Source organism: Pituophis catenifer, unplaced genomic scaffold (assembly GCF_029215685.1).
Source record: "Pituophis catenifer annectens isolate HBS135680 unplaced genomic scaffold, rPitCat1.0.hap2 SCAF_6, whole genome shotgun sequence".
Taxonomy (NCBI): Eukaryota; Metazoa; Chordata; class Lepidosauria; order Squamata; family Colubridae; genus Pituophis; species Pituophis catenifer.
This window is the reverse complement of record NW_027256886.1, coordinates 10,276,479-10,293,215: the sequence shown is the minus strand read 5'-3', so window position 1 is coordinate 10,293,215 and position 16,737 is coordinate 10,276,479. Positions and strand designations below refer to the sequence as shown.

At 39.1% G+C, this 16,737-nt stretch overlaps 1 pseudogene; it reads left to right on the top strand.

Moving 5' to 3' along the window:
• The first annotated feature begins 4,116 nt into the window (after window positions 1-4,116).
• Window positions 4,117-4,346, top strand: LOC139318317 (small nuclear ribonucleoprotein G pseudogene; annotated as a pseudogene).
• Window positions 4,347-16,737: the final 12,391 nt, after the last annotated feature.

Here is a 16,737-nt window from a genome sequence, read left to right as displayed (position 1 = left end):
TTCCAAATAAAAGTCCAAGGAATTAATGTGAATCTCAATAATTAGGTGGCCAGAGAAATATTTCTTGACTTGCCAGTTTGGGATTCTGGAATATCATAGCCTCAACACATCTGGAGGGCAACAGATTTTTTGAATAGGAGCAATTTCATTTGCAGGCGATGTCAGAGAAGATCATGTTCATTGATCATTCTGTCATTCAAAAAAATGGTATTTCCAACACAAATATAGGGAGCTGATTTTTGTTGTTGTTGTCTTATTAGGTAGAATTTGGGGAAAAAACTAAGGAAGAAAAATAGAGGAGAACCATTTTTGGGTTTCATAAAGATGTACCAGAAGCTGTAACTTTACATCTGATCACCATTTATCAAACCTAAACAAGATGAGTTGCTAAGCAATAACACAATACATCATAGCATCTTAAGTCAGAGAGATGGCTTAGCAGTTTAAGAAGATGGATTGGAAAAACGCCCACACTTGCTAAGCCATTGATCCCAATTCCCTGTAGCACTGATTTGATCTTCTTAACTGAGCTCAATGAGCTTTGGTTGAGTGGGAGATTTCCAAAGAAGGCTATCTTAATTGTCCTTTTGTCAAACAAAACAACAACCAAAATTAAGGTGGTATTTCTCATAACCAAGCTCCATCTTTTGTTTTTTTTTATTTGATTTATATGCCGCCCTTCTCCGGAGACTCAGGATGGCTTACAGTGCGTTAAGCAATAGCCTTCATACTTTTGTATATTTATACAAAGTCAGCTTATTGCCCCCACAAACTGGGTCCTCAATTTACCTACCTTAGAAAGGATGGAAGGCTGAGTCAACCTTGAGCCTGGCGAGATTCGATCTTACTTTAATTGCAGACAGCTGGTGTTAAATTACAGTGCTTCTGTCTGTTGAGCTAAACCATGCCCTTGTCCATTATTTCCTTCCTTGTGGTCTTAGAAATCTTTATGTCAGGGTTCCAAGTAATGAGCCCAATAGAATCAAAACTCCAAGGTGGGCAAGTTCCTTAAAGAACAAATTTATTAGGCACACCATATTGGCATGTCTGGGGAAACCTGACTCTGAGCGCCCCTCGGGTTTCTCCTTAATTCAAAGTAGGTAACGTCATCGGTGCTAGTTTAATCTAGCACTGATGAGGTTACCTCATTGGGTAATGAAACGTCTACAAGAAAACAACCAAGCTCAGAGAGCACCAAAGACCTTTCATTTCAATACTTAGCTACATCCATTGCATAAAGAAAAACAAGAGAGCAGTGGAGAAAACAGATTTGTGGGGGGGAAAGCAATGGTTACTCCCCCAGGCAGAACAAAGAAAGAAAGGAACTAAAAGAATAGTCTTTGGGGTCAAATGAAAACATGGCAGTATCCTTTTGAAAAGTCAGATCTGTGGACCCAACACTTGGAAAGCCTTATCTAATTTATGAACCAAGTACAATTCCCAAGATTGGCCTAACAATCTTTAAGGAGAACTTCACATTTCATGCTATTGAGGCATTCTAAAATTAGTACACTTGCACCAGGATGGTCAAGCAAGGAAGAAATGATGGGACAGCAAATTTCTTACCTGGGAGGTACTCTCCATCTCATACCCAAATTGGAATTCATCTGAATTTTTTTCATGCCGTAATCTCATCCAGGGAGATTTGAGAACCTGCAGGGCTGCCCTGCGTGAAACAAATTGCTCTGCAGAATTGTGGATGAAGTTAAAACAGCTGGTATAAAGCTTCAAGATTGGCTTTGAAAGGATGCCTATTAATGAGCTGTGGTTTTTAAAGGACCTATAGATAGCAGTATGGTATGGAATCATGCAATGACCACATTTCATGGTGGGGAGAGAGAACTTTGAATTCAGCCAATTGGGAATCAACTGAGATTCCAGGTCATACTGATATTGTAGAGATCTATTGCTTTCCTGGCTTCCCATCCATCAACGAAGTCTGAAAGGAAGACTTCTGGAAGGCTCAACTCCCCTTGGACTAATTAGTAAGTGTGAACAACCAAGAAGTAAAAGGATGCACAATAGACAATAAAATCAACAGCAGTAGCACCCTCTACTGCTTCTAACAATCAATTACGCTCAGAAACACCCCACTGAGAAATTTAAAATATGTTCAAACCTCTTGAGAATAAAGTAGTAGAAGCTTCTTTTTCAGGAAAAGCCTTGCTCTGTATTAAAAATTGAATTCTTACTAAAAAAAATAGCAGACTCAGTTTAAAGTTTTCCTTTCTGATGTCCTTTCCTTTCAAAGGCATGCTAGGGTCACCTCCTTTAGAATTCCCAGGGCTTCCTGCAAATTGTGATCCCAAACAATTTGAAATCACAAGTTAGCAACAGTTAGGAAGCTCAGTGTATAAGTTAAAAGAAAAACACACTTCCCTATTCGGCTATATACAGTATGAAAAAGTTCCTAGCTAGGAACCTGATTTGTGGCAAGATGTCGGATTTATATATGTGGTTTGTCCTGCAAACTGGCTAGGAAACTCTGGGAATTGAACTTCACACATCTTAAAGTTGCCAAAATTGAGAAACACTGGGTCAGACTGATATTTGCAGATTAGCAATTAGCCATATTTGATCATGTAGCAAAGATCCAGGAAACGAGTCCTTTCTGCCATAGCTCCTGCCCATTGGGGCATCATTACCCCTTCCAGGTGAGACCCTTACCCACCCTCCTGAACTTCCATAAGGGCCTGAAGACCTGCTCTACCAGTTGGCCTGGGGCCTTAACAGGCATGCACCACTCTGGAGGTTGCTAATAGATTAAGAGAAGACCCCACCTATGTACTTCATGCTCCCTTCTCCCCATCTTTTAATTATGTTATTGCTATTTTTAAAAATTGTTTTTAATGTTTGTAGGCTGCCAAGAGTCAATCCTAGATGAGATGGGTGGCACATGGAAGGAAGGAAGGAAGGAAGGAAGGAAGGAAGGAAGGAAGGAAGGAAGGAAGGAAGGAAGGAAGGAAGGAAGGAAGGAAGGAAGAGAAAAGGAAGAGCAGCAATGTGGATGGACTGAGTTATAGTGGGGATGAATGCACTACTGGAAAATCTGAAAGACCAGGTTAGGGACAGATTATCATGGAGAAAATCTATGTAGTTGACACCAACTTGATGGTACATAATTAATCCCCTTCCCCAACTGAGAAAATTTCTAAATCTATAGGCATTCAATCAATGTGTATAGGATGCAATGGTGGGTTGCTACTGGTTTGTCCCAGTTCAGACGAACTGGTAGCAGCAGCAGTGGGAGGCTCCGCCCACCCACCTGGACATCATCAAATACACTCTACGCATGTGAACTGGTAGCAAAGGTAAGTGAAACCCACCACTGGTAGGATGGAACATAAATTGCTCTCCAGCAAAAATTGAATTTCAAGTTGGAAATGAAAAGCAGGAGTACATGGGTTCCAGACTTGCCTGGAGTGTGAAGATATCTGGTGACGGCAAGGGCAGTTAACTTCTGAAGATTGATTGATTGATTGATTGATTTTATTTGTCAACAAGTATAAGACATGGACACATGAAAAAAAAATGGCACAAATAAAAAGAAATAAATAGGCAAAACATAGCCATAAACACATAGAATGATTACATATAAATAGGGACAATAGGACAGGGATGGTAGGCACGCTGGTGATCTTATGCATGCCCCCTTAGGGACCTCTTAAGAAACATGAAAGGTCCATGGTAGACAGTTTAAGGTAAAAGGTATGTGGATTAGAGAGACTAACAATAGGATCAGGTAGAGTATTCCAGACATTTACTACTCTATTGCAGAAGTCTTATTTCCTACAATCAAGAGTAGAGCGATTTACATTGGGTTTGAATCTATTGATAGCCCTTGTGTTATTACGGTTGAAATTAAAGTATTCATTTACAGGTAGAACGTTTTGGTAAATAATCTTATGAACTAAGCAAGATGTTGCCAAGAAAACTTCATGGAGTTGTCCAGGCAGTGTCCAAGGGTCAGCACACACACACATACAACACCGGTAATGATATTTTCTTGTTGGGTATGCACCTCATCTGCTGTCACTTGTAGGAACACAGAAACACAATTAGAACAGGATACCGAAACAATAGGCTTCGCGAGGCGGTCATCTTGGAAGAGGCAGGATGAGCAAAGCACACCCGCCGGACTGAAGAAGTTTATGGACAAGAAGCAATCATTAAAACTAAATGGAGGTCGGCATGTTCAAGGCATTTTAAGAGGTTTTGATCCATTCATGAATTTGGTGATAGATGAGTGTATGGAAATGGCACCTGGTGGACAACAGAACAACATAAGGATGATGGTTATCCATTATGCTACCAGTAGAAGCCCTGGAACGATTATAAAAAAATGAAGTACTGGCTCTTAACTACAGTGTGGGCAAATTTTATTATTGTTGGTTCTAAAGAATCATTCCATGTTTACATTTAAAAAAAAAAATTCTTAAAAGTTTTTTTTTTAAAAGAAGGATACTGAAGCAATAGAAAATGCAATTATGATTTTTTTAAAAAAACATTCCAATCCCAAGTCAGTTAAACATCTTGATTCTTACAAAACCAATTAATAGTGCTTCTCAGAAGTAGAAATCCAGCACTGTGTGTTTAGGATTGCAAACCAAATTCTACTGGATGTACAGTTATGCTCTTTTGCTTACTCTGTATAATCTCGGCATAAAATGAGTGTTTGAAGTGGGATAAAAAATGTTATTGCTCAGGCAATTAGAGCAAATAATAAACCTTGTTCAAGAGCTAAGGGAGAATCATTAAAACCCTTGATTTTCAAGATGACTTTCCAAGTCATGGGTAATAATTGCACCTTATATTTAATACAGCTCATTGGATCTAGTTTGTGAACAAAAAAAGAGCAAGCTTTGCATTTCCAATGGGAATTAAACATTGTTCTAGTATTTAAATGTGCATCAGTGACTTATCTTAAATAAGAAAGATGGAGGAGGGGAGGTAGTTTATGAAGAGGCTAGCAGATCAGCTGTGTCTTTTTCAGGTGAAGATAACTTCAGCCAGTCAATGAGGTATGGTGGGTTGTGCTATTGCAATGTACCATTTGTGGAGCTAGGTCTAGAAATATTCTTTGGTTGAAATAAAATCAGACCCAGGTCCACATACCATATTTTTTGGATTATAAGACACTCCGGACTATAAAACACACCTATCTTTTTGGGGGAGGAAAACAAGAAAAAAAAATCTGCCTCTGCCTCCCAGCAATTTGCCTCCTTGCAGCAAACGCCCGTTTCAGCTTCAGCTTCAGCACAGCCTGATTAGCACAAGCAGCTGATTGTCGGTTGGATCAGCCTCCTGAAGTTCACCTGTTTCAGGCTGCAGGGATTGCCATAGCCTATTGCTGCCTCTGCATGCCCCATTTTCCGGGGAGCGGGGGTGGCGGGTGGGCAGGGCTTCATTCAGTGTATAAGATGCACCCAAATTTTCACCCTCTTTTGGGGGGGGGAAGTGTGTCTTTATACTCTGAAAAATATGGTACGTCGCTGCCTAACATAATGTTCCCAATGCTGGCAAAAGACATGCGGACTTCAACTTCCATACTGGCTGGGGAATTCTGGGGGTTGAAGTCCACACATCTTAAAGCTGTCAAATTTGAGAACCCCTGGCCTGAGAAACTAACCAAAGACTCCCACAGCTCAGCTAATAATCTATTTTTCTTGGTGCTTCATTTTATGCTTTATAATTACAGGCAGTCCATTTGTTTAGTGGTCATTCGAAGTTACAATGGCACTGAAAAAAGGTGACTTATGACTAGTCCTCACTCTTAGGAGACCTCTGCAGCATCTCCATGGTCATATAATCAAAATTCGGGTGCTTGGCAATTGGCATGTATTTATGACAGTGTCCCTTGAAGGTGACATTTGAGCAAGATGGTTATTCCTTCATCTCCCAGTGCTCAAAATCCATTGGAGACTACTGTCTTGCAGTCTCCTTGTGAGGACCATCTGTCTGAAGTGCTTATGGGTGAGCTCGCATCCTTTTTTTGGTCCAGAGAGGTTCAAAGAGACCATCTTCTCACTTTTTGCAGAGCTGTTTTTCCGGCTGCCATGTCTTTCTCTGGAAGTTCCAATAGTAATAATTTATCATAATCTATTTTGTAATCAGATAAGTGGCAAAAAAAGCAGGAGAAAATTAAGATATTTTTAACAGCTCTATTAGCCTGGTTCTAAAACAGTTGGTAGGGAATAACAGGACTGAGAAAGAGAAATATTCACCTGCCTGGGATTTCAAAACAGCCAAAAAAGAGAACATCTGAGTCAATCTGATAATCTAGAGATGAAGACACCCATGCTATAAAGACCAGAGATCATAAACCAAAGATATAGTTCCCAGTTTTGTTTGGCAAAACAAAACTGGGAACAAGAAGCCAGAGGAAGACAGATCTGGTAGCATAGAGATTATCCCAACAAATGGAGGAAAAATTTATCTAATTAGAGAAGTTAATGCCTCCTGCTGTTGAGCATTCATGCCCGTCTTTAGTTGGCAGCATGATTTAGGGTTTGGCATTCTTCCCTGTTCAGGCACCGACTTTCATGCTATCAGAATCAAGCAGCTACCTGTGCTACCTGTGGTTCATTTTTCACAGGTGGCTGACAGTCTGTTGCTTTCTCAACTGCAGGTTGGAAGTCAACTAGGTTTTCTTCTTCAGCCTCGGAAGACTCTATAACAACATCTACTAAATTTGATTGCTGCTGCCAAGAGTTCCATTGGTTTATATATTCTCTCTGTGTGTGTCTCTCTGTCTCTCTGTTTCTCTGTCTCTCTCTGTCTCTCTCTGTCTCTCTCTGTGTGTCTCTGTCTCTGTCTCTGTCTCTTTCTGTCTCTGTCTGTCTGTCTGTCTGTCTGTCTGTCTCTCTCTCTCTCTCTCTCTCTCTCTCTCTGTGTGTGTGTGTGTGTGTGTGTGTGTGTGTGTGTCTCCCTCCCTCTCTCCCTCTCTCCTCCTCCCTCTCTTTCTCCCTCCCTCCCCCCCCCCCCTCTGTCTCTCTCTCTCTCTCATTTTTTTTTCATGAACTTCAACTAGATGTACCTGAAATTGCTTCTGTGCCTTTGGAAATTTAAGGAGTTTGTTACAGACAGAAGTTAAACCCAGTTTGATTTTTCCTTGTGTGTGTGTGTGTGTGTGTGTGTGTGAGTGAGTGAGAGAGAGAGAGAGAGAGAGAGAGAGAGAGAGAGTGTCTGTGTGTCTGTGTGTCTGTGTCTGTTTCCTAACAACTAGGAAGAATGTTTGTCCATGATTTCTGCATCTATCTCTTGGACCCCCAGTGATCAAGGAAATTGGCTGGATTTTTCTTTGCAGCTGAGAATGCACAGGAATGTGTGCCCATTGCAAAATTGCAGCTTTTCTCACAAAACAACAAGTAAAGGCGATTGGAAGCCTTTATAGAAAAGATAATGGTCTGCCGAGCTCCACTGCTCAAAAGGGTTGCTGAAGCCTCTAGGTGTCATTAAATTAACAACATGTTTAATTAGATATTGATCACTTTCACTATCAAACATGGTGGAATGATTTGCATTATGACCTGTACTTTCAATTTACCATTTCCTACTGTCAAACCTAGCCCAGTCAAACACAACTAATCATTTTAATCACTTTTTCTTTTACATGTCCAGAACTGACAGGCATTTTTCCTTTCTTCTCCATCTTAATAGCAAACCCATGGATCCTTAAAGCCACAGTGTTTTGCATATAGATAGCCCTCAATTTACAGCCATTCACCATTACTCGTAAACTGGGTCATCACGTGACCAGACTCAATTTTATAACAGTTTTTGTGGCGGTCATTAAACAAATGTGGCAGTTAAGCATCATATTGTTCATTATGGGTTGTTCTTGCTGAAAACCAGAAGTAAATGCTGGTTTGGGGCAAAAATGTCATAAACTGTGATCAAAATTTAATGAGTTAATTGGAATTTTATTGGTCTGAAAGTGAACTAAAGTACGTATGTTAAGAGGAAATAAAATGCATTAAAATGATTTTAGAAAAGTTTTTAAAGTACAACTTAGTGTTTTAAAATAGATTTTAAAACATATTTTTCCCTTTAAAGTTAAAACTTCTGAAAGAATACAGTGACTGTTGTTAATATAAATGATGATTGTTTATAAAGATTAATAAGTGCAAATAGAAATAAGTATTATTTCAACAGCAAGGGAGATAAAGCAGAAATGGTTAAATTGATTGTTCTATTCAAAGAGGAGAATATATGTTTTTTATTTAGATATCACTTCTGGATTTTTTGAAAAAAATGAAATTGATTTTGATTATGTCAACTAGATAGATTCATTGTTATAGAAATGGCTAGTTATATATTAATGTGTAAAAATAAAAAGTTGAGCCTGGAATGTTGTTATTTTGTACTGTGCTAAAAAGTATCAGAAGTCAGCGCCTTTCTATTTCTTCCCTTGTACCTCATATTTTCGTTTCCCCTTTCTTTCCTCTTCCCTTAATTTCCTATTTTTATTTGTATTTTATACATTGATAAAACAATAAAATTTATAAATTGTGGTCACGTGACTGAGATGCTGCAAACAGCCATGAATGTAGGCCAGTTGCTAGGTGACTGAAATGTGGTCATGTGACCATGAGGGGGGCAGCTGTTGAAATTTCATAATTACCCTGTTTCCCCCAAAATAAGACACCCCCTGATAATAAGCCCAGTCGGGCTTTTGAGTGCATGGCAATAAGGCCAAGCGCTTATTTCAGGGTTCAAAAAAATATAAGACAGGGTCTTATTTTTGGGGAAACACGGTAGTTCATAAGTACCTTTTGGGGAGTCCATCATATAGGGTACGATGGAGTATAGTCACCTTCACAAAGAAGTGAGAAATGCCTATATTGAAGAATTTATCAATCATAATGTCCATTCGTTCTAATTCATTCCCACAACGTACATAAATTTTGTATACCACTTATTAAAATACCACACTTATTTTAAAAGTCAATTCAATGAGAGGTATTTTTATAAAGTAAAAATGTTCATGAGTTTTTTATTCTAAATGTCTCTTTGTACACACACACACACAGTACATATACACACTCTCTATGTACATGTGTGTGTGTGTACTTTTTAAAAAGATAACAACTAATAGAAACTAAAATAAAGGAAGAAAAGGAAAATGAAAGAAAGCAAAGAGAAAGCTAAAATCAAGAAAAGAAAAGAAAGAAAAATTTTAAAAGATACAAAAAATGGCTCCTGAAATTCTCCACAACCCTTATAAATACAATTGTATTTTAACCTCTGTCTCTAAAACTACCTCATGATATTCTTCTATCCTGAGCATATAATAATCTTGCCACAGTAATCATATACTGAAGTAATCTTTTGTGGCTTTTTATAATTGGTTACCAATCAATACTAAAAGGAAAATTTTGGCTTCAACTAAATCAATGTTTCTTAACCTCAAGCATTCATTGGCTGGGGAATTCTGGGAATTGAAGTCCACACAACTTCAAGCAGCCAAGTTTGACAAATGGTGAACTAAATATTAAACTTTAAAACCTTCTGTATCAATGTATGTATTTGAATCCAATGTTTTTAAACTTCTTTACATCAAGCACGATAAAATGTCCTTGCATGTTGTTCACATTTCCAACATGTGAACAACAGAATGGAACCCTGACACATACATTTGACATGCTTTTATACATTCTAGACCAGTGATGGCTAACCTTTTCGCCATTGCGTGCCAGGGTGTCCGCATGCCCACACCCATAATTTTATGCACTGTGTCCCTATGCATGCATGCATGCCCCTCCATGCTCCCCCCCGTTCCTGGCACGCAATGGCACGGTAGGCCCGTTTTTTGCTCTCCTCAGCCTCCAGAGCCTTTCTAAGAGTCTGGGGAGGGCGAAAATGGCCTTCCCCACCCGCCTCTGGAGGCCAGAAATGGCCCATTTGCCAACTTCTGGTGAGACCAGACTCCTAGAAAGGCTCTGGAGGCTGGGGACAGCAAAAAACAGGCGTTCCGGTCCCACCGGAAGTTGGCAAATGGGCTGTTTTTAGTCTTCAGAGGGCCTCCGGGCAGGTGGGGAAGGCCGTTTTTGCCCTCCCCAGATTCCTAGAAAGGCTCTGGAGGCTGGGGAGAGAGAAAAACAGGTCTTCCCCACCATCCCCCGAGGTCCTCCAGAGGCAGGAAACAGCCTGTTTCCCTACTTCTGGTGGCCCAGAAGGCCCAAAAATCAGCTGGCCGGTGTGCGCATATGCGCCTGAGCTGAGCTCACGTGCCCACCAATATGGCTACGTGTGCCACCTGTGGCACGGGTGCCATAGGTTCACCATCACGGTTCTAGACAATTTCTCTCGTGTTGTATATCAATAATACATCATTTTATAAAAATTGTTTTTGAGATTACTTTTTTTTCTATACATTTCTCCATGACTATTTGGTTATGAGGTTTTCAAATTGATTAGTTTACAGACACACCTCTTACCAAACCAAAAAAAAAAAAAAAAAAATTAAGAGGAGGGATCAGATTTTGGACCAAAAAAAAGACTGATATTACCAGACTTTATTCAACGTTGACAGTTATGCTAAACCACTGATGACCCATCATTCATGAGTCATACTTATTTTCATAGGTCCTACAAAATTTCCACCTTCAAAATCCATGGCAGATTTATTTTAATATCCTACTAACATTTGAACCATCCAGTTTTTGATCTGTAGATAGGAGAATATTACCTGCACAGTCATAATTTCTTTTAGAAGGAAAAAAGAACCCATCTGAATCATGCAACCTGTTTTAACCCACAGTCCAGATTGAAGAGAAACTAGCTTTTAAATAAAATCCCTCGGCTGCCGCTTGATGTGGATAGTCAGTCAGCTACTGTGAATGGCATCTGGACATACATCAGATTATTCACCAGACTCATTCAACATGTCAAAAATAACAGAATAAATCAGACCGACTTTGACACAACAAAATGGTTGTGGATTCAGCCCTATTTCTCTTGGTCTAGAGATGGTGCTGAAAATTGGCCGTACCTTCCAATTTCAGATGTTGGAGTGCTGAATTTCTCTGTAGTGAGTCATCTTACAGATTTATGTGTTCCCATCTCCAGTTTTTAATTGCACTAGGTCCCTGACACTGATTTCTACAGGAGCGAATCCAGGTCAGATGTTAGCTGTTTCGAATGTCAGAGTCACTTCTGCTTTTGTTATTCAGTCATTTATATTTGATATTTTAGCCTTGGCTTCTAAATTAAAACAACTCATTTTTGGCCTAAAATCCTAACTGACAATGGGAACAAAGCTTGCTTCATAAAAACAAAGAAGGATGTGTTTTTCCACTGCTGTTGTTAATTTATATTGTTATTGATGATAACAATAACATAGCAAAATAGGAAGCCGAGCTATTTTTAACTTAGTTTTTTATTTCATGTTTTAATACTACTGCATAAACCAGTTTGTTACCATAGTCAGAGATGATTAGGATAGGATAGGATAGGATAGGATAGGATAGGATAGGATAGGATAGGATAGGATAGGATAGGATAGGATAGGATAGGATAGGATAGGATATAATTAGTTCATTGCATATTCTTCCAAGTGGATGGGATGTAGTCAGGTTGATGGCAGCTGTATGTTGGCTTACAAGGAGGTTGAAGGAGTTCTTTAAAAAGCTGTATCTTGAGTTTGGCGTAGTGGTTAAGGTACTGGCCTAGAAAGCAGGAGATGGTGAGTTCTAGTCCCACCTTTGGTATTAAAGCCCTCTAAGTGACTTTGAGCTAATAACCAGGTGGTTGTGAGTTCTAGTCCCTTGACTACATGTGCCAGATATTCAGTTCATTGTAAAGCATAAGAAGAGAACCAGTTACTGTGCTAGAAAGCAGGAGACAGTTAGTTCAAGTCCTGCCTTTGGAATGAAGCCACCTGGGTGACTTTGAGCCAATTGCTCTCCCTTAGCTCAAATGACCTCACAGGATTGTTGATATGAGGAAAATAGGAGAAGGAAGGAATATTCGATATGCTTTTGCCACCTCTGAGTTACCTATAAAGCAGTAAAGGTGAGGCAAAAATCTAAAAACAAATGAAGTTATGTGTAAAAAAAATATATGGGATTGAAGAGAAAAGTAGGTAACCAATATAGAAGAAAGAGGTGGAGATGGTTTGATCTTCTAGAATAAATGAAACAAGATCCAAGTCTCAAAGATACAAATGAAGAGTCAAGAGGAAGGGAATATGAGAAGATTGTGGTTAAACCAAACTAACGAAATCCTGAAAAAGAGAAGAAGAAAAGGCAGTATTTGAAGCACTGAATGAACAAGGTAGAGGTGACGATGACTTGCAAGATAAAAAGTTATAGAGATATGTTGGTCTAAACTAATTTTCACTGTTCCCTTTCTTTTGTCTTATCTATGACTTTAATTGCTTTGGTTTACTATCTCTTATTGCTTTTTCATGCTCCGCATATCTTATTTCTCCCAAAAGGGAATTAGGTGATGGGTATGTATATATGTACAACAATTACTTGCTGTTGGATAATTTTAAATTTAAAATTATGTAATTTGTTCCAGAACAATATACCGAGCAGTTCATTAAGTTTTTGGTTTATTATGTGATCTTCTGTAATACTGCTGGGGTTTGTTCATGTATTATGAAAAAAGCAGCCTGTTTCTTTGAATATTAAGGTGCAGACTCTGGTTTTAGACTCAAAAGTTCTCTTCCTTCCATGCAGCTGTAGGAAATTCCTTGTCGTGCCTGCAAGAATCTCTTTCTATTATGTTGTCAAATGTTGGTAGTGTGATTATTAGAAAATTGACTGCCTGTCAATTTTCCCAGTATTTTCTTTTGGGGAGGTTGTTAATAAGAGTTGAAAGGGATCTTGGAGGTCTTCTGGTCCAACTTCCTGCTCAAGCAGGAGACCCTGTTGAAAGGATTCGTTGCAACTAGGGAGGCAACAGCTAAACCTTTCAACCCCTGAATTGTCTCGGTGTTTCTGACACGAGTGTAAAAGTGAATCATGCCCACTTACAACCTTTTTTGTTAAACAAATGTAGGTTTCCTCACTGACATTGATTGTTGGAAGCCCTTTGGGAAGATCACAAATGGCAATTGCATGCAGTGGTGGTATTCAGCCGGTTCGGACCGGCTCAGGTAAACCGGTAGTGGCAACCCCTCCGGCACTATGTTGTCCTATTTAGCCATGTTTTCTAAGCCATGCGTGCAAGCCGTGCGCACAAGCAAAGCATGTGTGCAGAAGGCGGTGTGCATGTGTGAAAGGCGCGAGTGAGCGAAGTGCGTATGTGCGCGCTCAAATTTTTGGTGCACGGCAAACTGGTGGTAAAATGATGTGAAACCCACCTCTGATTGCATGGCTCCCAGATGCTGCAATTGTTGTAAAAACACACTTGTTGCCAAACGCTCACATTTTGAACATGTGATTGTGGAAATGCTGTGATAGTTGTAAGTGAAAAAACCAGGCATAATTTTTTTTTCAGCATCATCATACTCTCAAACAAAATGGTTGTAAGTTGATTGACTACCTGTAGGTTTTGTACAGAGAACAAGACCTACAGACTGGGGATGAGAGACCAGTAAATGGAGTCACTGTTTCCTATCCGTGTTACTTTAATGCAGAGGTCTTCAAGCTTGGCAGCTTTAAGACTTGTGGACTTCAACTCCTAGAATTCTCCAGCCAGCTATGCTATCCTATGCTGGCTGGAGAATTTTGGGAGTTGAAGTCCACAAGTCTTAAAGCTGCCAAACTTGAAGACCTCTGCTTTAATGCCTAGATTGCAGTCATTTTTCCTGTGATGTGGTTTTCCCTATCATACAATAGAGATTTATCTACTTTTTCCCTATCATGCTAGGTTTTCCCTAGTGTAGCCCCAAAATTGAATCATATAATCAGAAGTGGGCAATCTGCAGGATGACAATATTCTGCTTTGCTTACTAGTGTGCAAAATTTAATTTAGGTTGGTACAGTTAAAGCTGCAGATATAATCCTCTACTATGCTAGCTCAGAGATCCAGAAGGGAACCAAAAACAAAAACTAAATTACTAAATGTCTCAATTCAGGAACATTTGAAAAATCCCCCTAACAAACATAAAAATATATAGGGATGGTTAACAGAGGTGTCATAAATTGCATTTTGATGACATGGAGGAAATTAACTTGCAAAGTACAGAAATTGCTTTATTGAAAGAAAATAGTGAATTTAAAGCTCAAAGCTTTAATGGGGGACCAGAACAGAATCGTCTTAATAGATCAAGGGATTCGCTTTGATTCCACTGACAATCAGTTGATTCTATAGCTTGGTACAATTGTACCAGGTCGTACTTTTCCTTGTCCCGGCCATGAATCTTCTTAAAAAGGAATCATTTTTAGCAAATAGCTCATGTTTCTGTCAAAACAGATAAGCTTTGCAAAGAATAGAATAGAATAGAATAGAATAGAATAGAATAGAATAGAATAGAATAGAATAGAATAGAATAGAATAGAATAGAATAGAACTGGAAGGGACCTTGGAGGTCTTCTAGTCCATCCCCCTGCTCAAGAAGGAGAACCTATATCATCTCAGACAAGTGACTGTCCAGTCTCATCTTAAAAGCCTCCACTGATGGAGTGCCCACGATTTCTGAAGGGAAGCTGTTCTAATCATTAATTGTCCTCATTGTTAGGAAGTTGTTCTTTAATTCCAGGTTGCTCCTCCCTTTTTTTTCAGTTTCCAATCATTATTCCTTGTCCTGCCCTCTGGTGCTTTGGAGAATAATTTGACCCCTTCTTCTTTGTGGCAGCCCCACAAATCCTGGAATACTGCTATCATGTCACCTCTAATTCTTATTTTCTTTAGACTAGCCAAACCCAAATCCTGCAGCCATTCTTCATATGTTTTAGTCTCCAGGCCTTTGATTATTACCCCAGTCTCTCTTTTCTGAACTTTTTCCAGTCTCAACATCTTTTGTGTAGTATGGTGACCAAAACTGGTTGCAGTATTCTAGGCATGGTCTTAGGAGGGTTTTATAAAGCGGTACTAATACTTCATGTGATCTTGATTCTATGCCTCTGTTTATACAACTCAGGATTGTATTAGCTTTTTTGGCGGCAGCTGCACACTGCTGGCTCATATTCAAGTGAATATGAGACAGCAGTGTGCAGTAGCAGTGAAAAATAATTCAACCCTGATTGGCAGAGCGATCATCACTCATCTACTGGGCCAAAAATGCACATTTTGAATATAAGTTGGCTTTTTGCAGGTGCTACGAACTTCTGAAAACAGTGTGAGAATAATATGAAAGCCATGATGTTCTGGTAAGTGTCAGAACTAGTCCAACCTCCATCACCACATTCTCTTTCCACCACTCAAGGGAGCCCTTGATGGAGACTTTGTACCCTTCCGTGTTAGTGTAATTATTCATCATCATCTCTAAAAAGTGTGATACTCATCACTACTCTTAAATTTATATCTGTAGCACCAATCAAATCAAGGTTTTTAAATTCTTGGGCATTACATTTCTAACCATCAACAGCTTAGAACCATCAGCCACGGGAGGCCACAGCTAGGGCTCAAGATTCAGAAACATAGTTTTGTATTTTGCCAAACATCATGTAGTAAACTCTTCCTGGTTGCTACAAAGGTTTTCAGAGCCAAGGTTGTTTAATGGCACACTACTATCAAGACTTAACTCCAAATACGGCATCACTGTCTAAATTTCTGAGAGTTTTGCTATGAGTGCTCCACTATGTATTGAATTTATAGCTGAGATTAAAATCTGGCCTTGTTTCTATAGCAACCTGTGGCTTTGCTCCCTGAGATGCTGGCTTAAGTTACTAGTTTTGGTAATTCACTGATTCTTCTGTGTCCATTTTATATCATGGAAGAATAACCTCCTTATATATCTACAACATCATGGGCCATCAACCCACTACTCCACTTGAACCTGAGAATCCCTGGTCTGAAACAAAGATCCTCAATGTAGATATTCAGAAGGACCCAAGTAAAACCTCACCCATCAATGTATGGGCCCATTTGGAAAGCCATTCTTCCATGTTAAAAAATTAGCAAATATCCTCCATCTATTTATAGAAGACCAGGTACCTGCTATAAAATGTTGCTCTCCTTACTGTTTGAAGTTCCTGTATGAGAAAGATTTTGTCTTTGTTTTCTGGAAAAACATGAAAACATGCCTCATGTCATTTTGCGCTGCTCATTCTACACAAAGTAGTGTATTAGTTAATAATGCCTCTCTTGGGCATTATTGTTCCATCTGGGAGAAAAATACTTTTCAGGTATTTCCAGAGCAGTTGCCTAAATTTTTGCATTTGCTTTTCCTTAAACACTCAACTGTACAATACAATTACAATACTTTTATTGCACAATAAAAGTCCAATACTTTTATGTGAAGAGTTATCCAACTTTCTTGATGTGTATAGCAAATGTTATTGTTCGCTAGAAAGTTTGTTTTGATCAGTAATCATAAAATATCCATATTTCTTCAGATTAGCTGGTGAATCTCACTTTAATATTAACCTAGCTGAGAATATGTAGGACAGATTGCTTGAATTACATTGTCTTGCAGAGGAAAGTTGCCACACCTAGAAACAGGTGCTTTCTCTTCACCAACAACACCTACTATCTGAGGTATGGTTGGACAAATTCTGAATAATCAGGTAGATCAGATATAACTCACAAACAGACTCAGTTTATATTTTCCTCTGTATTGCAATAGAAGCAGCCCTCACCTTGTCAAATATGCATCTATGACTTGCACGCCTGTTCTCTGCT